The sequence below is a fragment of the Mobula hypostoma genome, chromosome 2 (assembly GCF_963921235.1).
Source record: "Mobula hypostoma chromosome 2, sMobHyp1.1, whole genome shotgun sequence".
NCBI classification, from domain to species: domain Eukaryota; kingdom Metazoa; phylum Chordata; class Chondrichthyes; order Myliobatiformes; family Myliobatidae; genus Mobula; species Mobula hypostoma.
This window is the reverse complement of record NC_086098.1, coordinates 247,814,743-247,827,087: the sequence shown is the minus strand read 5'-3', so window position 1 is coordinate 247,827,087 and position 12,345 is coordinate 247,814,743. Positions and strand designations below refer to the sequence as shown.

At 47.2% G+C, this 12,345-nt stretch overlaps 1 long non-coding RNA gene across 1 annotated transcript in view; it reads right to left on the bottom strand.

The window, feature by feature from the left end:
* Positions 1–249: 249 nt before the first annotated feature.
* The window catches only part of LOC134337600 (uncharacterized), a 45,656-nt gene continuing 33,560 nt past the window's right edge, over positions 250–12,345 (bottom strand). Inside the window, exons 3-4 of the long non-coding RNA XR_010016028.1 lie at positions 10,782–10,957; positions 250–341 (exon numbers count right to left, since the gene is read on the bottom strand). This is a non-coding gene — a long non-coding RNA (uncharacterized LOC134337600). The remainder of the gene's footprint in view (positions 342–10,781; positions 10,958–12,345) is intronic.

The window sequence follows — 12,345 nt, the reverse complement described above, 5'->3', positions numbered from 1 at the left end:
ACCTCCTTCCAAGAGTCTGTGACCAGAACAGCACACGGAGCTCCAGCTGTGGCCTGACCAGTGGTTTCTAAAGTTGGACCATAACCTCCCTGCTCCTGTATTCTGCGTAGCTTCTTTACCACTTTATCGGGAACCAGCGTGGATAACTTCACTCAGCTCAACACTGAACTGATTCCACAACCTATGGACTCACTTCAAAGAACTCTACAACTCATGTTATCAACATTGTTTCTTTATTTTACATTTACAGTTTGTCTCCTTTTGCACACTGGTTGTTTCTGTCTCCACTGCGTGTAGTTTTCCATTGATTCTATTGTATTTCTGTCTTCTACTGTGAACGCCTGCAAGAAAATGAATCTCAGGGTGTCATATACATCCTTTGATGGTAAATTTACTTTGAACATTGAACCTTATCTACCTGAGCAGCCTCTTTCAGGGATTGTTGGACTCTCTCAGTACTCCCTGGGGCCTTACTTAACCTTATTAGGCCTTCTAAACTTCATCAACTTGAATTTATCAGAATTAAATTCCATCTGCCATTGCCAGCTGGCCAACATTATTCTGTAACAAGCTCTGTCAAACTCACTGTCAACAATATTGCCATTTCTGTGTCATCTGTAAAGTTACTAATCATATGTCTTCCGTTCACATCTGAGTCACTAATGTATATAATAAACAGCAAGGATGCCAACACAGTTCCCTGCAACCCTTTGCTGGCCTCAGGCTTCCAGTCACAAAAACAATGCTCCTGAGTCTCCCTGTCTCCTTGGACAGGCGGAGGCCAAGAAGGTCCTAACGGATAGAGAACTACCAGAAGGGTTTAGCTGGTAGGAAACGCCTTCCGATGAGGAGTGGGAACAAGGTCAATGGCACTAGGCAGAATTATATTTTCACACAGAGTAGATGGGCCGAAGGGTCGGTTTCTGTTCTGTGCATAGGAACACGCTTTTCAACCCCCAAAAAAACTCTTCCTCAGATCCCCTCTGAACCTGCTTAGCACCTCTTCCCTTGCCCGATAGCCTTTCCCTCTGCTGTGGAGAAAAGTTTGCAGTTGTCAGTCCTTCATTTAACCTGATGCCATAACTACCTGAAATGGAATCTGACACGCATGGGATACTAATGAGCCTTCTGCAGCGTGATTTCACATTCCTTTGGACAAGATTCCCTCCAGGAAAATCCAATCAACATTGCTCTGGAAATCCCATTTACTAAAGGTTAGTCACTGCATTCTCTGCTCTCTTGGTAAAAAAAAATGCTCCACCAATATTATTTAATGCTCCTCAGGAGGGTCTGATTCATCAGGAGTGTGACTACACAAACAGGTTAGAGGATGGCGATCCTGCGGTGAGTAACTTTCCCCTGCCTATAAACCACAGGTCAGATGTGAGACCGGACACTCCCCACTTCCCTGGGTGGAGTTAGTCCATGCACTCAATATCCGCCACATTACCTCTCCCTGGTCTACAAGGCACAGGTCAGGAGTGTGACGGGACACTCCCCACTTCCCTGGGTGGGTGAGCATGCCTCCAACAACTCTCAGGAATGTAACCACCATCCAGGACAACTTGATCAGCACCCCCACAGTAAACACTTCCTCCCTCCACCACAGTAGCTGCAGTGTACACCAACGACAAAACACACTGGAGTTACATGTCCAGGGTACTCCACAGAACCCTCCCAAACCTGCCACCCACGGATTCCGCCCCCCAGCATCCCGACTGGGAAACACATGGTCGGGTCTGAATCTCGGGACTCCCCTCACAGACGGTAGTGGCTCCTGTCTGTCTCAGTAGAGATCTGTGACTTCTCTGCCTTAGACGACTGTGTGGTTTCTGTCGCTTCAAGATGGAGACTGATAACCTGTTGAAACTTGAGTATTCACCAGGATGCTGTCTGGATTAGAGGGGATATGCTCTGTCAGGTTGGACAAGCTTGAATTGTTTTCTCTGCAGCGGCAGAGGCTGAGGGAATAAGATGCATAGATAGGGTAGACATCTAGTATCTTGTCCCAGGGTCAAAATGTCTAGTAAGGAGATAAGGGGAGAGTTCAAAGGAGATGTGCTGAAAATGTTCTGTCATGTTTCGTAGATAGGGTCATGAATGACAGAAAAATGGAGGGCAACGTGGGAGAGAAGGGTTAGATTGATCTTAGAGTAGGTTAAGAGGTTGTCACAACATCATGGCTGAAGGGCCTGTACAGGGCTGTAATGTTCTATGTTCAATTCATAAACACGAGATTCTTCAGATGCTCGAAATCCAGAGTAACATGCGCAAAATGATGGAGGAACTGAGCAGGTCAGGCAGCATCTGCGGAGGGAAATGAATAGTTGACACTTTGGGCTGAGACTGGAAACGTTGACTTTATTCCTCTCCAAGGAGATGTAAAGGGCAAAGTTTTCACCCAGAGACTGGTGGGTGCCTGGAATGCACTGGTAGGGAGGGCGGTGGAGACAGGTACAATGAAGGCATCTCAAAGACTCTCAGACAGGCACATGAATGTGCAGAGAATGTAGGGATATGGACATAGAAGGGATTTGTTTAGTTAGGTGTTTAACTAAAAGCCCGGAGAACACAGCCGAGTCGCCACAATCCCTTCCCAGACCCGCTGTCCCTGTACCCTCAACCCCACTCCCCCCACCCCCACCCCCGGTCTGGTGGGTCTTCACTGCATGCTCTCTGTGGCAAGGATGCCCTTTGCTGGGTCGAGGACTAGAACTGTACACAGTACTGCTGGTACCGACTAAGTTCCTAAGGCACAAGGAGAGGTTTGGCTTGTTGTGTGGGGATTTAGGAGGGCTTAGGGAACAGTGAGGGGAGGGGGAGCTGCTTATAAATGGGTGAGAATTTTAAATCAAAGGATTTGGCTCAGTGGGAGCTGATGCAGGGCAAGTTCCGGCAATGGGTGGCGGAGATTTTTCCTGTGAAGCTTAATAGCACGCCTTACTCAAAAGTGATGGTAATTAAGGCAGTGGTTGGAAGTGAGAAAAATGTCATCCAGCTGGTAAGGCAGCACCCCTGGAAATGAAACTCCATTCTAAGTGTTAATGAACAACTCTGAGATCACAGAACAGGAACAGGTACTTTGGCCTCCCATGTTGTGCCAAGCTCAGAACATAACATATTACTGCACAGTACAGGCCCTTCGGCCCACAATGTTGTGCTGACCTTTTGAGACTACTCTAAGATCAACCTAACCCTTCCTTCCCACATAACCCTCCATTGCCCTGTCATCCATGTGTCTACCTAACAGTCTCCTAAGCGTCCCTATCGTATCTGCCCCTACCACCACCTCAGGCAGGGTGTTCCATACACCCACCACTCTGAACAGTACAAGCATGTGAACAAAGACACCAGAGATTCTTCAGATGCTGGAAATCTGGAGCAACTCACATGAGCTGCTGGAGGGATTCAGCAGGCCAGGCCAGGCCACATCCACGCAGGGAAGTGAACAGTGGATACGCTCTGGGCCAAGGTCCTTTATCGAGACTGGGGCGGACGCCGGGATGGAACAAGTCATTTGGCCCATCACATTATGCTGAACTAATTCAGCTGATAATGTCTAATTAAGTTAATATCTTCTGCCCGCACATGGTCCATATCACTGCCTCTCCAAAAGCCTCTTATCCTACCTGCCTCCAGCAGCCCTGGTAGAGCATTCCAAGCACCCACCACTCTGTAGAAAAACTGGCCCCGCACATCTCACTTAAACTTTGCCCCACTCCCCTCTCCAGCAATAAGAAAATTATCCGCAAGCAACTTCCTTTAAATTCGAAATTGTCAAAAACACTCAAGTCAGTCAGCATCTGCGGAGAAAGAGATTCTCTTCAAAATGGTCAGAGCCAATTGAAGACAGATTGGCTTACAGCCACAGAGGAACTAGGGGAGAGGAAAGGAAACGTCCCTCATACAGAAAGTAAATTCAACCTCTTCAACACCATTATAAATAACACCTTGAAACATTTTGGAATGAAAATTAGTGTTGATAACAGCCTTTACCGCAGTGATTTTTGTCTGTCTCCTGTTGTGGGACGCTGTCGGTGATTCTCACATTCCAGTGAGCCACTCCCAGATTTGAGAAAATTAAAGCGCCAAAAGAAAACTGGATGTTTTTTCCACGTTAGTCATTCCCATCTGGGATGCATCGCGGGCAACACGGTTGGGCAGGGGCCACTCGCTGGGATACACAGGGATTCAGGGAGGCTTTGTCAAGGGAAAAGGCGAGGGAATCTCAGAGAGAAGCCTGCAGAAGCTTAGTTTTGAGTTCTGCCATCCCGCAGTCAGTCCTCCTGGGACAGACAGAAATAAAACAATGAGAAATTCCTAATGCTAATTTAGGAAAACAGTCCAATTCCTAACTGGATCCAATATAAACTATATTCCCAGCCAGTGATGTACATCCGGGACAGCTCGATTCAACACGGCCGTTATAGACTTCCTGATGGAGTCCTAATCCAGAGAATTACTGAAAGAGCACTGCACTGTGGGAGGGGCGGTGAGGAGAGCGTCTCACTGTGGGAGGGCGGTGAGGAGGGAGCGTCTCACTGTGGGAGGGGCGGTGAGGAGGGAGCTCTGCACTGTGGGAGGGGCGGTGAGGAGGGAGCTCTGCACTGTGGGAGGGGTGGTGAGAAGGGAGCTCTGCACTGTGGGAGGGGCAGTGAGGAGGGAGCGTCTCACTGTGGGAGGGGCGGTGAGGAGGGAGTTCTGCACTGTGGGAGGGGTGGTGAGGAGGGAGCTCTGCACTGTGGGAGGGGCGGTGAGGAGGGAGCGCCCCAATGTGTGGAGGTGGAGGTGCTGCTTCCTGTCATTACTGATTGTGGGCTGTTAATCAGGAAGTCATGGATCCAGTTGCAAAAGGGAGTTGTTGGGTCTCAGGTCTAGGAGTTTAGAGATGAGTTTGTGTGGAATTATGGCATTGGAGACAGTGCTCTAGTCAATAAACAACAATCTGACATTGGTATCTTTAACTACCTACATGCTCCAGGTTCCAAGGTTGTCAAGCCGAGGGGTGGTAGTGGGGACAAGCTCCTTCCACTAAAAGTGTTCCTCACAGCATGAGCCTCAAATAGCCTCTGACAACTAAGTTCAACTCCTGGCCTTCTCGTGTGGTTTAGCTTCTAAGCCCGGCGGAACTGTTTCTACTGACAGGAGAAGGGGTGAAGGCGGGTTCTGGCACCTTAAAACCAGTGCTTCAGGTAGATGGAGCTCGTCAGCCTGGGATGGCAGTCCATCTAAGAGAGGGAAAACTCTGATTTCAAATCTCCGCTGCCTTGCAGCCATACCCACTCACGGGAAAGGCTTAGGGAGTAAACCCTGAGGACAAATCCGGAGCTGGAGTCCCTAAGGCAGTCCGACGTTGCCTTCAACCTCATTCTGGCAACTCCTGTGACGACACTGGTGCCAAGCTGTATCGGCCCTTGCCCTTCCCTTGGACGACATTGGTGTCGTGGAGAGGGGAGACTTGCAGCATGGGCAACTGCCGGTCTTTCATACAACGTTGCCCAGGCCTGCGCCCTGGAGAGTGAAGACTTTCCAGGCACAGATCCATGGTCTCGCGAGACTAACGGATGACACCACATGCTCCAGCGATGACCTTAGCTCCAGTGAGATGGTATCTGCCATATACCTGTTTTGGCAGCAGGCAAATTGCAGTTGGCTGACTTGCCTGGGAGACTGGAGTTAATGTGTGGCACAAGCAAACTCTCGAAGCACTTTGTGATGGTGTCTGTCACAGCAACTGGGCAGTAATCATTAAGGTATGTTGCCTTCTTTTTATTAGCTACTGGGATAATACCTTCTTAAAGCAGGTGGAAAGTTGAACACAGAGGAATGTAAAAAGCTGCAGAGTAGAGGACCCAGCCCGATACATCACGGCAACATTGATAGCGTCTACAGGAGATGCTGCCTCAACAACGACAAACAGAATCAGGTTTAACATCACCAGCATCTGTCGTGAAATCTGTTAATTTTGCAGCAGTGTACAATGGTATTAGAGAGAAAAAGAAAACCGTGAATTACAGTAAATATATATAAATAAAATGCTAGCATTGCATTTGCCTTCCTCACCACACACTCAACCTGCAAATTAACCTCTAGGGAATCCTGCACAAGGACACCTAAGTCCCTTTGTGCCTCAGTTTTTTGTATTTTCTTTCCACTTAGAAAATAGTCAACACTTTCATTTCTTCTACCAAAGTGCATGACCATACACTTCCCTACACTGTATTCTATCTGCCATTTCTTTGCCCACTCTCCTAATCTGTCTGAGTCCTTCTGTAGCCTCCCTACTTGCTCAACACTATCTGCCCCTTCACCTATCTTCATATCGTCTGCAAACTTTGCAACAAAGCCATCAGATAAGGCAGGAGGAGAAGATAGCAGCATGCAGCTCTCCGGTGAAAAATAATGTTGTATCTGTTAAATAGGGGCTGTGGACAATTCTGATTTGATGGAGAATGGACGTGAAAGCACAGAGGAACATTGGAGAAATTTCTGAAACGCTCGTCCGCTGCTGTCGTTACTGTGTGGTTGGGAATCTTTCGCAGGGTAGGCCTCAAAATCCCCGGCCTTGCCTGCTTTTGGCGATCGAGAAGGAGGTCGAATCGTTTGGCAGAGATGGCGCTCAGTACTCGGTGTTGGAGAGCTGATCGGAGCTCAAAGTTTTTGGATGACTCAGAATCGGACTGTGGTCGGGCATGGCAGGGAGAGTTTTTCTTCCTTCTCCCGTCTGCGTGAGATGTGGGACATTTGAGAAACTTTGAACTTTACTGTGCTCACGGACTTCTTCATCAAGTTATGGTATTGTTACACTGTTTGTAACTATATGTTATAATGATGTAGTTTTGTCAGTTTTTTCAGTCTTGGTTTGTCCTGTGTTTTGTGATATCACACCGGAGGAAATATTGTATCATTTCTTAATGCATGCATTACTAAATGACAATAAAAGGGGACTACGTGTCTTTATAATCTAGTCTAAAAAAATTCTATCGTTGACATATAAAGTAAAAAGAATCAGTCCAAACACAGACCCTTGTGGAACACCACAGCCAACCAGAAAAGATTTATTCCCACTCTTTGCCTTTTGCCAATCAGCGACTGCTTTATCCATGTTAAAATCTTTTCTGCAATACCATGGGTTCGTAGTTTGTTAAGCAGCCTCGTGTGTGGCACCTTGTCAAAGGCCTTCTGAAAATCCAAGAACATAGGCAGAGTCTGAAGCCACAGGACACAGGTTTAAGATGACAGGGAGTAGGTTTAAAGGGAACTTGAGGGATTTTTTTTCACTCAGAGATCTGGAAAGAGTTGCCAGAAGAGGTGGTCAGGGCGGAAACATTAACAACATCGAAAGGGCATCTGTACAGGTACTTCAACGAGCCAGGAAAAGAGGGATATGGAATTAATGCAGGCAAGTTGAATTAGTACAGACAGGCATGCTGGTCAGCATAGACAGAACGGGCTGAAAAGCCACTTTCTATGACTCTTTGTGGGTGGGAATCAGGGGCTATTGGACACTAATTGGGGGAGTGTGGGAACAGAGTTGGGCCAGTTTATGAGGATGTTGTTAGGACCAGAGGAATGTTGACAAGTGAGGGGTGACATTACAGAAAGATTTAAAATCACGATAAGTGGACTGACTGTCTTTTCGTCAGGGTAGGGAAATCCTTTAGGGGACATAGGTTTACGACAAGAGGGGAATGAATTAAAAGGGACCTGAGGGGCAACTTTTCCTTTCTTTCTTTCTCTCTCTCCCACTCTCTATCTCTAGTTCTTTCTCTTTCTAATTTTCCCTTTCTTTCTTTCACTCTATTTCTTTCTGTTTAATTCTCTTTCTCTCTCGCCTTTAGAACTGGATTAAGACTGGATTTCCTGCTGGAAGTAACCGGAAGGGCCTGGCGACACATGAAAATCCACCCCAGGGCACCTCAGGCTGGGAGGCAGGCAGCCTATGTGGTTGGTCTTTGGTTACTAGGGAAATAACCATGGTTCTGTCTGCAGGAGTGACTCAGAACAGCGAGACTGTTGGTTCATCTCGCTCCACCCCCCAAACTTCACTGCAGAGCAGATAGTGTCCAGCACCACCCCCTGCAGGCCAGCTGGAAATCCTACTTCACAAACCCTACAACCTGCAGAACACACACAAGATGCTAAAGGAACTCAGCAGGCAGGCTGCATCTGTGGGAAAGAGAACGGTGACGTTTCAGGTTGGGGCCCTTCTTACCTCACAAACTTAAATCAGACTGTACCACTGCACGGCATGGAGGGAAGCTGTTCAGTCCATTGGGACTCTGCTAGCCCTCAAAATAGTGCTTCGCAGTAGGGGGCTGTGAGGAGGGAGCGCTGCATTGTGGAAGGGGTGGTGAGGAATGAACGCTGTGAAAGGGTCGGTGAGGTGAGGAAGGAACGCTGCATTGTGGAAGGGGTGGTGAGGAATGAACGCTGTGAAAGGGTCGGTGAGGTGAGGAGGGAGCGCTGCACTGTGGAAGGGGTGGTGAAGAGGGAGCGCTGCACTGTGGAAGGGGTGGTGAGGAATGAACGCTGTGAAAGGGTCGGTGAGGTGAGGAGGGAGCGCTGCACTGTGGAAGGGGTGGTGAAGAGGGAGCGCTGCACTGTGGAAGGGGTGGTGAGGAATGAACGCTGTGAAAGGGTCGGTGAGGTGAGGAGGGAGCGCTGCACTGTGGAAGGGGTGGTTAAGAGGAAGTGTGGCGCTATGGGAGGGGTGACAAGGAGAGAGCGCAGCGCTGTGGGTTAGATGGTGCGGAGGGATTAGCACACTGTGGGTGGAGGGTGGTGTAGGAGGGCTGTGCTGCGGGAGGGGCTCCACACTACAGAAGTGCCATTCTGATTCTGTCAGTGGAGCTAGGTTAAGATGGGCTGAAGGGTTGTTTCTGAGACCTCTGACATCCCACCACCAAGACAGGCGCATGGGCACTGTAACGAACACAGGCAGTGCTCAGAAACAAACCGGAGTTTCCTGCTGGACACTTCCTGGGACCAGGAGCCGTATAGTGTGGATCTGAACACTCCCAGAATCCTGGAACTGGAAGAGAGAACTGGAACTAAGCTCCTGCTTCTCCCACTGTCCATAACCTTGTGGCAGTCAAGATCCTCGCTGTACACAGATCTTTCTTTCTCCCCCAGGCTGCAGGGCTCAAGTTCCTGTTCAGGCACTGAACTGCTGTCACACGGTTTATGCTTATAGTCAATGCCAGAGGTATATCTGATCTCATTTAGTTTAGCCGACAGCAGAATGGTGCTGCAGAACCCTGCTGGGCCCAGAACCCAGAGGTCAATGGATCAAAACCATCCTCATGTCATATCCGTGGACCCTGGAAACGGGCAGCAGAGGGTTCTGCCAGACTGATTGGCAATGTTCAGGGTGGGGTGGGGGGGTATGCCCATGCCTAGGTAGCTCTGGAAAGAGAACGCATGCCATCCGTGGTTGTTTCGAGACTGCTGGGCACTGCACGGATAGATGCCATCCTCACTGAGTCTGTGTTAGTCATAATTTGCCTGTCTTTTGTTTGTAACGTGAGCATACAATAGTGGTTTGAATTTATAATAAACACAGGAGACTCTGCAGGTGCTGGAAATACAGAGCAACACACACAAAATGCTGAAGGAACTCAGCAGGTCAGGCAGCATCTATGGAAATGAATAAACCATCGCCATTTTGGCCCAAGGCACTTCAACAGGGCTGAAAAGGAAGGGGGAAGATGCCAGAGTTCATAATAAATGTATTTTTGTAAAAGGAAAGATAATCAGCCAGCCTCTGACCATTCCTGTGAGCTGTACCTAGAATTTAAATTCCATGGATTCAGGGCGGTGCTCTCCAGATACAATGGCTGGGCTGCAGACACAAACTACACACAGGGTTTATGAGGAAGCACATTGTGATATGGCACAGTAACATAAACAGGGAACAGAAACCCACCTGTCCTGAGTCCTGAGTCCTGACGAAGGGTCTCAGCCCGAAACATCGACTGTACCTCTTTCTATAGATGCTGCCTGGCCTGCTGCATTCACCAGCATTTTGTGCGTGTGTTACTTTTTCATTCACCTTTTCTATATGTCACAAGGTAGTGTAATATGTTTTCCAGGTGACCTGCTAAGTTTAAGGGAGAGGAAGGAAATTTGTTTCAAGGGAATGGGCAATGTGGACCCGGTGAGTTTAAAGGGAATGGGGAATGAGGTTGCGGTGAGTTTAAAGGGAGTGGGGAATGTGGATCGGTGAATTTAAAGGGAGTGGGGAACGTGGATTGGTGGGTTTAAAGGGAGTGGGGAACGTGGATCAGTGAGTTTAAAGGGAATGGGGAACGTGATCGGTGGGTTTAAAGGGAGTGGGGAATGTGGATCGGTGAGTTTAAAGGGAATGGGGAACGTGATCGGTGGGTTTAAAGGGAGTGGGGAATGTGGATCAGTGAGTTTAAAGGGAATGGGGAACGTGATCGGTGGGTTTAAAGGGAATGGGGAATGTGGATCGGTGAGTTTAAAGGGAGTGGGGAATATAACATAACAGAAAATACATCGCAGTACAGGTCGATCTTGGTATATTAGGAAATGGGGCCCCATTGAATTTAAAGAGCTGGAAATGGGGTCCTAGTGAGATTCAAGTGAGCTTGGATAAGGTGTCCTGTTGAGTATAAAGGCAGCCCGAAACAGGACCCCGGTGAGTTTCAAAAGAGAGTGGGGAAAAAAGTCATAGGAATTATCGAAACAAACGGACAGCAAACTATCAGAGTTTAACTGTAATTGGAAATGAGAGGTTACACATTGGCAGGTCTGACCTTTTCCCCGAGAGGATTCTTTGAATTCTTCACCATCACCTGGAGGTGTTCCTTCGGCAACATCCATCATCAAGATTCCCATCGTCCAGGCCATGCCATCTTCTCCCAGCTCCCATCGGGCACCTTAATTGTCCCAAATGCTTCTTCCTCTACCCCCAGCTGTGTATTCCAGATACCTGTGGTGTATTTCAGTAATATTTGAGTTAAATTGTAAATGTATTCTTTAATTAAGCATTCTTTGTTGTTTAAATAATTTAAAAGTAAGTGAATGGTCATTATGCCACCATGTCATAAGGGTGAGCCTCACTAAAGAAACAAAACTAAGCATAGATGAGTTATCCCCAGCTCCCTGTGTTTTGCTTTTGATTAATTTCTGGAGATAAAAAAACATGACAGTGGCAATGAGGAACTTTTCAATGAACCCAAGGTGACTACCTACCTGTTGAAGCGCAGTTGGACATTCAAGTTTTGTAAAAAGTACAGCATGCGCTTCCTCAGGAAGAGGTGGTCAAGTTAAAAAAAAGCGAGCCAGAAAACGGACAAAATTCATGGGTTCATAAACAGTAAGTACCAGATGATAATGATGATAATTAACAAATAAATAAATAAATAGATAGGTAAATTTTAAAAAGCAGAAATGGTTGCCTACATCAGAAAGATAGACTATTTAATTGCACAAGAGATAACTGGATGGTTTAGAATGAAAGAACTGAGCAGTATTTTAAACCAAATGAACATTGCTGATATCATGAAAGTAATGCCGTAAAATTGAGAACCAGAACCATTGCTGACTGCAAAATGCTTTAGGTTTCATAAGCGGAATCAAAAGGAAGGGGAGTCCATTTCAGCTTACATGGCTGAATCGAATAGATTGAGCATTGTCAGCTCAGTAATTGGCTTAATTACTGTTTTTACCACATACAAGTCCAATGTGGTTTCGGATTCTTCTTCCATCTCTTTCTGTAGGTAGGCCTCAGCTAAGTTCCCATTGCCTCCGGAAAGGTTTGCAAAGACATCTTCTATCCTGGGCAGAGGGTATTGATCTACTTTCAGTACTGTGTTAATGGTGACCTTACAATCACTTTTTACCTGCACTGGTCTGATGTACGTGAGCCGGCACTGTGGGATCATGAGCAGCTGAGACATCTGCAACCTAATCGGAGATCCATCCACCATTTGTATGCCACATCTCCTGTAATAGTGTCAACTGAAAGATACGCAAGTATGCTGAGAAAATTCAAGCAGTGGTGGATGTCCCATGGCCAAAGGATGTGGTCCTTGTTGGGATTTGTCACAGCCACAAGTCTCACCTGCCAAGCAGAATGACAACCCCTCCCCACACCACTCCCCCACTCCCGGTCAAGAAAGATGTTATCTCACAAGTGTTGAGATGCATTCTATGTTGAGCTGGGGTTTATAGCTAACCAGGGAGGAGTTATGTATGTAATATTTCAGTAATATTTGAGTAATATTGTAAATATTGTTTGAGTAAGCCGTCGTAGTTTAAGTAATTCATTACAGGTTACATGTAAAAGTAAGTGAATGGCATACATCATTACGCCAC